This window comes from Lactuca serriola, chromosome 9, assembly GCF_051521515.1.
Source record: "Lactuca serriola cultivar US96UC23 chromosome 9, Lser_US96UC23_V15, whole genome shotgun sequence".
NCBI lineage: Eukaryota > Viridiplantae > Streptophyta > Magnoliopsida > Asterales > Asteraceae > Lactuca > Lactuca serriola.
Genome location: NC_136416.1, coordinates 105,336,355 through 105,347,542, shown reverse-complemented (window position 1 = coordinate 105,347,542; position 11,188 = coordinate 105,336,355). Strand labels below are relative to the sequence as shown.

Below are 11,188 nucleotides of genomic sequence, written 5' to 3'. Positions count from 1 at the left end.
TCCATGTTCAGCAAGTGCTCCATGTGTACAACAAGTGCTCCAAGCGAACATCAAGTGCTCCAAGTGAACTTTAAGTGCTCCAACATTCGATTCTTCAAACACTTGTTGAATCTTCATGATCTTTCTAACCTGAAACATTCTGATAATGTTTGTTAGAAAATGTAAATCAATACTCAACTTATTTCAAGTTACAATCACATAAAATATTTCCAACAGTTTCCCCCTATGTGATGGTTACTGAAACAGGGAGTTTTAAAGATGTGCAAAAGGAAAAATATTGATTTAACATTTCCCCCCTTTGCTTCAATGGAATTTTCTGTTGAAGCAGATACACATAAACAAAAACTTTTAAAAGAAAAATGTAACGCCCCGTTTATTTAAATAAATTAATAAATATAAGTCCCGGACTAATTTGTGAAGAATTTTAGAAGTCGGAGATTAAAAGTGTCAGTTCCAGATTAGTCTTGTAAGTATTTATGAAGGTAAGGACTATGTGGTAAATTATCGGGACTTAAGATGGATAGATTATGAGAAGCAAGGGCTAAATGGTAATTTTGGACTTCATTGTAAAGAGTTTTGAAAGTCAGGGTTTAAAAGGTAACATATGGTCTTTATTTGAAGAATAATTCGTAAGGAGGGGCTGAATTGTAACTGCGGGACTAGATATGAAAGAAATTCCATGAGCAAGGGTGGGAAGGGTAAATTATGGCCTTGGTTTAGAAGAAAAAGTGGAAGGGAGGGCTGATCTTGATATTATGGCAAACTTATGTATGGAGGCGGGTATTTAAGGGTTCAAACCCTAAACCTAGCGCAAGAACTACAACCGCCATCTCTTTCATCCCGGTAGCCGCTGCTACCATTGGAGCCCCCTCAGCCACCATTTACGCCACCAAGCCCGACAGCTCGGTCCCGCCTACTGCCTTGTCGACAAACGCCATCATCCTGTCACCTGCTGCCGCCTGTAGAGCCGTGAACGATTGGAAGTAGACAACCGGAGCCGCTGCTATCCTTCCTTCACCATCACGATCCCACCATGACTTTTCCCGAGCAGCGAAGGCCGCCAGCGACCTCAGCGCTGCCACCGCCACTTCCTTACCCACTGAAGATGGAGCACCCTCCGTTGCTGCCCTTGTCGGAGTTGTGAAGCTACCGTGGTCTTCTTCTGCCGGTGTGAAGTGAAGTCAGAAAGCCTCCGCGAGCCTCCGCTGCCGGCGTGGGTGTAGCGCCTTGCACCAGACGACATGAAAGTCGGGGTTAAGGTGTTGCTAGGCAGTGGATCATCAGCGAACGCCACCACCATCGCGAGGTGGTGGCTATAAAAGCAATGTCGATGTTTTTGCCGCCTCCGACCACCGTAGGTGGGAGTTTTGGATACATTTCTCGAGTATAGAAGAGTATTCTTCTTAGTGTGTCTGCCATGCTTGGTCAGAAAAGTGAGAAGAAGGGTCACCACCACCGTGAGGTGGTGGCTACCGCCTAGCACCACCGCAGGCCGCCACAGTGTGGTTGTGTGGGTGTGTGTTAGTTAGTTAGTGCGTGTGTTTATCCTTGAGTAAAGCATTGTAAATTGTAACAAAAATGGTATAATGGAAAGAAAGTCATAAACACCACCGTAAGGTGGTGGCTGCCGCCTCCTGCCGCCGTGTCGGGTGGTGGTGTGCCTTGTCTTGCTGTGTGATTCGTTTGGAGTGATTGAAAACCTAATGGGCCCAAAGAAGCCCTAATGGGCCTAATGAAGACTAATGGACTTAGTGAAAAACCCTAAAGGGCTTAATAATATTCTAGTGGCCTTAATAGGCCCAATAAACCCTAATTGATGCAAAGGTCCAACAAATTGATAAATGGGCTAGTAGTTGGGTTGGGAAACCCTAATGCCAATAAAACCCTAATTTTGAGAATTAATCGGGGCACACGCGGGAATTATTTAATAGTTTGAAGTATTAAATAATAAGTGTCACACCCCCAAACCATAACGGCGGAATCGTTCGAGGGTGGATGACTTCATGTAGTGTCGTAACAATTGAATACATAATAAAGAAAGCAATACAACCATCACATATATAATTTAAAAGTTTACATTGTTTAAAGGTACTTGTTTCAAAAGGAAATTACAATATGATGTTTAAAATGAAATTAAACTAACGCCATAGCGTCCCTTCTTCAAAAGCTGTAGTTTTACCTGTATTACTGAATCCCTGAGAAATACAAGTAGTTTTGAAAGAGTAGATCAGCATTTAAGCTGGTGAGTTCATAAGTATTTAGTGACAATGTTTATATGAAAAAGAATGAAAATGGTTTGTTCACGTTAAATGTTCCAAGAAGATCCCATATTTTCTACTATAGTAGATGGTAGTTTGATTGTTCCAAAACTGTATTTGGTATAGTGCTATTCATGCATAAAATAGTAGTTTTATGTGTAAATCGTTAAGGCATTTGAAAAACCCGTAAATCAATGTGTTTTTAATACTCCATGTGAGTCTTATAACCATACTATTTGACCAGGATGCCTATATCAACATTCTTCAAGCGTTGGAAAGTTATGATGTTTGTCACCCCAGGCCTGCCGACCTAGTTGTAGCTAACAACTTAGGTGCGGGATTGTCAATCCCGTATAGATCTATACACAAGTATCACGCTCCCCCTACAAAGGATTATGGTATATAATACAGGACTTAAAATGCATACTCTAAAGTACGTGAAATGTCTCACAAAACTTAGTATAAAACAGATTAACGTATGAAAAATGTCAATTTATTCTTGTGTAAGAAAATATCTCTTTGATATAGTGTTTCTAGTGTGTAAATATTCCTGATTTTCTCGTAAACTATACCTATTATAGTTTTTCAAAGTGTGTGTTTCGTTCGTATAGTAAACCCTAGTGTAATGCTCACTCATTATGTAAAGTATAATACGTAAAGTGACTTGACTGATCACATATACCTAATGTAAAAATGGAGCATTTGACTTGCACACACACATATATATATGTATATATATATATATATATATATACACACACATTTTATTTCCACAAGACAAGGTGTTATTGAAACTATATATTTCATACGAGAATACTCATGTAGTAGTTTATGAATCACATATGATTACTTTGATAAAAAGTTTATATAGTGAATCGTTAAGTTATACACGATAATAACCGCGTGTTTTACTTGCATTTCCCCCCTAATATTGTATAAAAAGCATTTATCAAACATTTAAAAGCGTAGTTTATAGGGGTATGAACTCACTTGAAAGATCGGAGAAGGCGAGATGAAAACCGAGCAGAACTTTGACTCGAGAAAGCAGATTTTCTCAGGATTCTCGGGAATCTCGGGAGCACAAACGATCTTCGGGGCTTGAGTATGGAAACCGGGGCTTCGGGATTTCACGTGCACGGAAAACGAGGCAAAAAATGCAAGAGAGATGAGAGGAAATGAGCATTTTCCCCGGAACCCCCGCATCCCTTTTATAGGGGCTGGGAACCCCTCGGTATGCTGGGCGTACGCGTGCGTCATGCGTGACCAAATCCTCGACTTCCTCGGAGCTCGGATGGGGCGGGGCATAGCCTCGCATAGGGGGTGACGTGGACGATCCGAGGCCTAGTCCTCGAGTACGCTGAGCGTAACTCGGATTGGCCCGGTGACTCCTCCTTCGGATAATACCGAAATTTGATTTAAATTTATATTTTTATTATTTAATAAACTTCAAATATTCATATCTTCTTCATACGAACTCCGTTTTCGACGTTCTTTATATCCACGCGTAGGTGAGACTACGCTCTACAACTTTCGTTTAGACTCCATCGGCAAATTTTGAAATTATTTTTATTATTTATTTATTAAAAGGTCGAGGTAAGAAAAGTTCGTTGGAAATCCATAACTTCTTTTTCCGATGTCTGTTTTTGCCAGACTTTTTACCGTTGAAAAACCATTGTCGAGACCTTCGATTCTCATTTAGGTCATTCTGGCCAAAAGTCGCTCGATCTCTGCTTCGAGTTTTTAGCTGTCTATCGCTATACCGAATATTGAAAAAATCATAACTTCCTCCTACGAAGTCAGATTTGGGCGTTATTTTTATGTACGATCACGGTTTAATGATATCTAACATAGTAGGTAACCAAATAGAGAATTTTGTACATTTTTATTTTCAAAGTTAATTTCATTATTATTCAGAAGTGGTTACAATACTTGGCTTTTTAAGTCATTACATAGAATCGAAATATTGGGATGTCACAATAAGCATTAATAAGATTAACCTAAGTGATATTAGACTTAATGAATTAAGTCCTTAATGGGTTAAGTAAGAAACACTTAACCCTAGTTATCATTTTATGTGCAACCCTAATTTCACTTGGGCTTTGTGTTGGGCCATCCAAGAACAAGCAAATGGACTAGAATAATTTAATGGGCTTTAGGGTAAGGCCCATAGGAGGGTGTGGGCCTAATTTGGAAAACTGGGCCATAGATGGGCCATAGTTGGGGCCTAGATGGTTGTATGATATTGGGCCCCTAGAATGAGACATGTTGGTCTGGACTAATCAATTGGGCCTTAAGGTAAGTCCATGTAGAGGCTTGGGCCCAATTTGGAAAATTGGGCCATATGTTGGGCTTTGATCCCTAGTTGACTTTGGGCCTATGGATTGGGCCTTAGGCTTGGGTAAGCCAAGCTAGGGGTAATGTAGTAATTACCCAAAGTATGTATTTATAGTTATGTGTTAGAACCCAATTATTAATTGGGTGTTATTTTGGTGTTGACAGTTCGGGAATCTATCATCCAGCAGCTAAGGTTGAGTCTGCGGGACTTCAGCAGTATGAGATTGTGTCTACGAGACGTCAGCAGTGTGAGGTGAGTTTCCTTCCAGTAGGAACGGGTCTACGGCCACAATGCCGGCCCATTTAGTTAGCAGTAGTTCCGGACTACAGTCCGATGCAGTAGTTCATTATGCTTGGTGTCTTTGTGATACATATGAGTTATGTGTTCCGGACTATGGTCCGATGCAGTATGCAGTATATGTGTTTATATTATATGCTATGATTATGTTATGCTATGTTCAGTTAGTTCCGGACCTCGGTCCGATGTAGTAGTTAGAGTGCTTGATGTCTTTGTGATTCAAGCATGTTTTGTGTTATGTGTTCCAGACTCTGTTCCGATGCAGTATGCAGTATATGTATTCATGCTAGTTGATATGTTACGATATGCTATGTTCAGTCAGTTTCCGGACTTCGGTCCGATGCAGTTAATTCCGGACTTCGGTCCGATGCGGTTAGTTCCGGACTTCGGTCCGATGCAGGGGACGGGGTTCCAGTTAGTTCCGGACTTCGGTCCGATGCAGTTTCTAGACTTCGGTCCGATGCAGTGGGCAAGGCCCAATATGTGTTTATATGTTATTGTATGGTATGTGGTAGTTTGGGGGGGGGGGGAGTTCACTAAGCTTCGTGCTTACAGTTTCAGTTTTGGTTTCAGGTACTCTATTTTCAAAAGAGGAGCTCGAGAAGATTGCAGTGCACACACCATTTGTTCAGCCTGGGATGTTTATACACTGATATACTTGACAGTTGTTATAATATTTTGAGATACATTGCTTATGATTTTTATATGAGGTTTATCGACTATGGTATTATTATTAAATTAAACGAAATTTTCAGACTGTGTTTTTGGGACGTTACAAAAAATAAATAAATAACTTCGAGAGAACGTGTTCCTCGAACTTGAAAGATTTTGTTAAAGAAAATTTTAATTATCAACATGAAAAAAGATAAAAAAAAAGTTTGGAATTGAAAAAAAATGTTTAGATTTGCACGATCTAGAGGTAGGAAAGTAAAGTGACAGATAGGAATAACTTGAAAATTCGTTTTGTGTTTTGTTTAGGCCATAAGTTTGAAGAAAAATCAAGTGTTGAATAAAAATGAAAGACTTGATCTTTTTGTACAAACTGAAAAAATAAATAAAAACTTTGATATTTTGGTAAATCATATCAACGAGTGTTATGATAAAACAAAGATGTTAAGTCTTGGCCTTAAATGACTATAGCATATAAAAAATAATTTGTTAAAAAATGATTATTTCGAGCAGAATTGTAGATATCTTTTGAAATTAGATGAATACTAAAATTAAAAAAATAAAAAAAATTACTTAAAAAAATTGGTTGTTTAATCCAAAAACACGTATTAAGAAAAAAGAAAAAATGATGGCGCAAGAGGGAGGGGAGGGGTGGAGAAGGAGCGCCAAAGAGAGGAGTTGAAGAAAGAAGTTGCTCACAAGAAGGGATGAAGGATTGAGAGGGGGTTGGCTGAGAGGAGGAGCTTCGAGTGGGAGGAGTTGGCTGCGAGGAGGATATGGCGCAAGAGGAGTGGTGCAAGAAGAAGAAGGGATGACGTAAGAGAAGTGTATGTCGCAAGAGAGGTATGCCGTGAGAAGGAGTATGGCCCAAGAGGGTGTATGAGGAGATACACCAAACGAGTAGTTAGGCAGATGACGCAAGAAGGTAAGTGTGTGGCGCAAGAGGGAGTTGTCCAAGTAGGTCATGATCATGCGCCAAGAGTATGCGAATGGGAGGAGTTGCATGAAGAGGAGGAGATACGCCAAGTGAACAATATGTCAACATATAAAAAAGATAGAAATGTAGAGACAGATGGTTCCTTTGGGGAGAAGATTATGATTCCTTATGGAATAAGAGTATGGTTCCGACGGGGACAAGAGTATGATTCCTTCAGGAATAAGAGTATGGTTCATATAGGGACAAGAGTATGATCCCTTCAGGAATAAGATTATGTCCTTATGGAGAAAATAGATGATGATTCCCTTTGGAAATGTAGATAGATGGTTCCTACATGAATCCAGATTGGTTAGAGAAGATAAAGAAAGGTTCCTTGAGAGGAATAAGGTAAGAGAGTTCTTTGTAAGAACTTAGAGGTGATCCACAAGGGATTAAGAGTAAGGAATTCGCGAAGGATTCAAGAGAAAAAGAAAGAGTAAGGATCCACAGGGGATCATAAGAGAGAGGAGTAAGACCGGATGAGTATACTTGGTAATGATAGTGGGGTGTTGTTCCCTTAGAGTATGGTACGAGAGGTCATTGTTGGGTCTAGATAAGAGCATAATGTTGATGCATTAGAGATGAGATTAGAGTTAAGCATATAGTACAGAAGAAATAGAGTAGTGAAGAGACAAAGTATAGAGAAGAGCAGAGAAAGATTATAAGAGATAGAGTACGTGAAAGAAAGAAAGAGAAGATAGAGTATGAGAAGAGACTGAGAAGAGGCTAAGAGAAGAGTATGAGAAACATCATAGATGGCAGAGAAAGAGCTAAATGAGATGAGAAAGATTATAGAAGAATGATATAAGGGACAAATGAGAAGAGAAAAGATAGTAGTGTATACTATGAAAGAAAGAGTAAATGATAGAGTATGAGAAAGAGAAGGAAAATAAAGAAAAGAAAGAAAAGAAAAGATAGAAATAATAACTCACCAGGCATATTATGTATGATGTTGCATGTATTTATGTTTTGCAGGTTCAGGTAGTTGTAGTCGTGGTACTAGAAGAGATGATAGAAGCACAAGGACAAGATATAGATAGTAGGATGTTATTTATGTATTTCATTGTTGTTCAATTGATAGATAAATTTTATTGTAAACTCGTGATTAAACCTGAGATTTAAAGTGTTTTTAATTTTAGTAGAATTTCATAATTGTAAGAAAAACTCTGAGCTTAGATATTATGTATAGAAAATTTGAGTCATTACAATAGTAGTGAATAAATTGTCATGGATTTGTTAGTAGATTGTTCATTGAGATGAACATAGCAATAATATGCGACCAATACTGATGAGTACTTGAAAATTGAGAATTGAAGTATTAGTTTAACCATGTTAAAGATTATTTAGTGGATCATATCATAGTAAATTAAGACGACTATATTTCTTATTCTTCAAATGGAGATGCATGAGGTTTTGTTCTACAATTTGTTGTATCTTGGTTTTTCCCCAATGTTGTCTGCAATTGGAACCTATACATGGTTTGACTAGATATTGCATGAGGAATAGTACTGACCTATGTAGTCAATGTTTATTTGATCCTTCTGCCAGAAATAGAGAAGTAGATATCTCTGGTCCCCTCGATGATTTGATGTTGACAACAAATGCTTGGTAAAGATGAGACTGAGTTGATTGGATTCGACAATTAGTCTAAATAGTCAACACAAGTCGGTATCGAGAAACATAATCTTGAACCTTGATCCATGTCTCAGGTTTATAATAATATATCATATAGATCAAAGGAAATTGAAGTCAATAGTCTTAGAATTGTGTATTGCAATGTTTTAATAAGTACAGTAGTTGCATTGGACTGCCACTCATTGTTGTTCCTAATAAGTATTAGACAGGTCAATTGTTGATGCCTAAGTGCGGGTGGGAGCTGATGGAGAATAGTGCCCATAGCCATAATAAAACCGATAATATTACTATAAATAATAATGTCCTTTTGGGTTACACACAAGAGCAAAATAAAACGGAACTAAAAAGATATTTATTTTAGGGACTTGTTTTGTTAGTTAATTAATAGTTTAATTATTTAATTAGAAAACAAAAAGAATATGGAATACTCTAGAATGATTTGATTCTTGGATAATTACCAAGAGCCTAGATAACTACTAATATATTATGTAATTGTGTCTAGGGTTTCACCAATGTTTTAAAAACCGGTTTGAACCGGCCGGTCGAACCGGTTGGATCGGGAACCGGTGGAGGGAGCGGTTCAACTATCACTGGTTTTATGTTGTTTTGTGAACCGCATTGAACCGACCGGTTTTTAGAAAAACCCGGTTGAACCTGTCAACATAAACTGGTTGAACTGGTTAAGCCAAATAAAAACACATGAAAAAGAACCATTTACATAAGACTAAATTGCACAAATGGTCCGTGTGGTTTGCTCAAAATTGCCACTTTGGTCCAAAAAGGTTTGGAGTAGCACCACAAGTCCAAAATTTTCATTTTGTTGCTAGTTTGGTCCAATTTGCTTTGAACTTTTTCATAATGATGATTTTTCCCTTAGTTTTTTATTTATTTAAATATTTTTTTGTTTAAAAGAAAAATAAAAAGTTGCATTTTCTATTTTATTTTTATATTTTTTTATAAATGAATAAAAATATCAATAAAATATACAATCTCTCTCTCTCTCTCTCAATTGATCTTCCTAAGCAAATCTTCATATTAGATCAAATATATAATCCAAATGGGGCTTATGTTCAAGAAAAAAAAATTCATCTCCACTATTTTCATTAAGTTTTCACCTTCATCAGTACACCACGTCTGAAACTCTCCCTCCTTCATCCGTTAGACAAGACTTCAACAAACTCTACCACAGGAAATCAAAAGCACAAACCCATTGATCAAAACCCATAAATCAAATCCACAAATCAAGCATATAAACCAAACCAGAAATCAAACAAAGATAGTGGATGATGATACAGAAAAAGAGAAATCAAGAAGAAGAAAGGAGGATGGTGTCGACGATATACCGTGGTGGTGTTGTAGCAGCCTTGCAATGAAGGGAGATTGGGGAAGAGGTGGTTTCTGACGATGGGAAGAAGAAAGGCGGATGAAGGTGGTTTTTGAACTTCTTCCATTGACCTCCTTCTTCTCTTACAAACCCATATCATGTTCTGAATCCCACCCTTCCATGCGTTGATTCATCACGAGTTCATCATCTACATGTATGCTTTACTTTTTTGCAAACCCTATGTGTAATTTCTATTGGTTTACACTAAAAGACTTCAAAAATCACCCCCTTTCCCCTTTGATTTTGGGTTTCAGGTCTAAATGAGAAGAGTACAGGAAATCAAAGTGAGGTTTCGGCAGACTTTTGGTGAAGATATCCGCCACTTGGAGCTTGGACGGAATGAATCTAGTGTGAAGTTTCCCGGATGAAACAAGTTCACGGATGAAATGATAATCCAACTCAATATGATTTAACCTTTTGTGAGAGATAGGATTTTGAGTGAGAAACACGGCACTGCGATTGTCACATAGAAGAGTTGGGTGATCATGGGGTAAAGCATGTAATTCTTGTAGAAGGTGAGTTATCCAAATGATTTCTGCTGCTGTATTGGCCATTGCATGATATTCGGATTCACAACTCGAGCGGGAAACTATAGGTTGTTTCTTTGCACTCCATGAAACAAGATTGCCACCAAAGAATATAGAATATCCATATGTGGAGCGTCGTGTCTCACGACATCTTGCCCAGTCAGCATCAGAATAACCAAGAATGGACACTTGAGAAGGTTTGCAGAATGAGAGACCAAAAGCCAAAGTTCCTTTAATATACCGAAGAATACGTTTGACTGCAAGAAAGTGGTTGACAGTTGGCATCTGAAGGAACTGACTGACTTGGTTAACGGCATAAGAGATATCAGGTCTTGTAATAGTCAAATATTGTAATACTCCCATAATTGATCGATAGTGAGTTGGATCTAAGTACGGCTCACCAGTAGTTGTAAAGGACATTAGGGGCTGGCAATTCACGACATGACCCGCGACACGACACGAAATAAATGGGTTTAGGTTGAGTTTTTCAACCCACTAACCCGCTAACCCGCCAACCCACCAACCCGTTTATTAAATGGGCCATATATGGGTTTCTCAAAAAATAAACAGGTTGACCCGCCAACCCGTTTATGTATATAAAAAAATTATTTTATTTTTAAATGTATTTATATATCAAGTATTAATATTTAATAAGTATTATATAATATATACCATTGATTCATAGACTATTTGACTATTCTGATATTTTGACTCGTGGTGGATGGTCTAAGGTCGTAAGTCATAAACTCTAAGGCTAAGTCTGTAACATGTTTCTATAAATGTTTTTAATTTTCATTTGGATGTTTAGGACTTAAATGTCTAAATTTTGGACCCACGAACCGAAATCTAACCCACGAACCCGCCAACCTGTGAACCCACATAAATAAATGGGTTGGCGGGTCATATATGGGTTTATGTTCCAAACCCGCCAACCCGTGACCGCCAACCCGTGACCTGTATATTTAAATGGGTCGTGTTTGGGTTGACATATTTTGACCCGCCAACCCGCCAACCCGCGACACGCCAACCCGAACACGACACGATTGCCAGGCCTAAAGGACATGTGTGTTGAAAGCGGCGTAGGGGTTGGTTTTGCATCCAACATTT

The 11,188-nt window shown here is 38.4% G+C and overlaps 1 pseudogene; it reads right to left on the bottom strand.

The window, feature by feature from the left end:
• Positions 1 to 9,775: 9,775 nt before the first annotated feature.
• On the bottom strand, positions 9,776 to 10,444 carry LOC145076009 (secreted RxLR effector protein 161 pseudogene; annotated as a pseudogene).
• Positions 10,445 to 11,188: the final 744 nt, after the last annotated feature.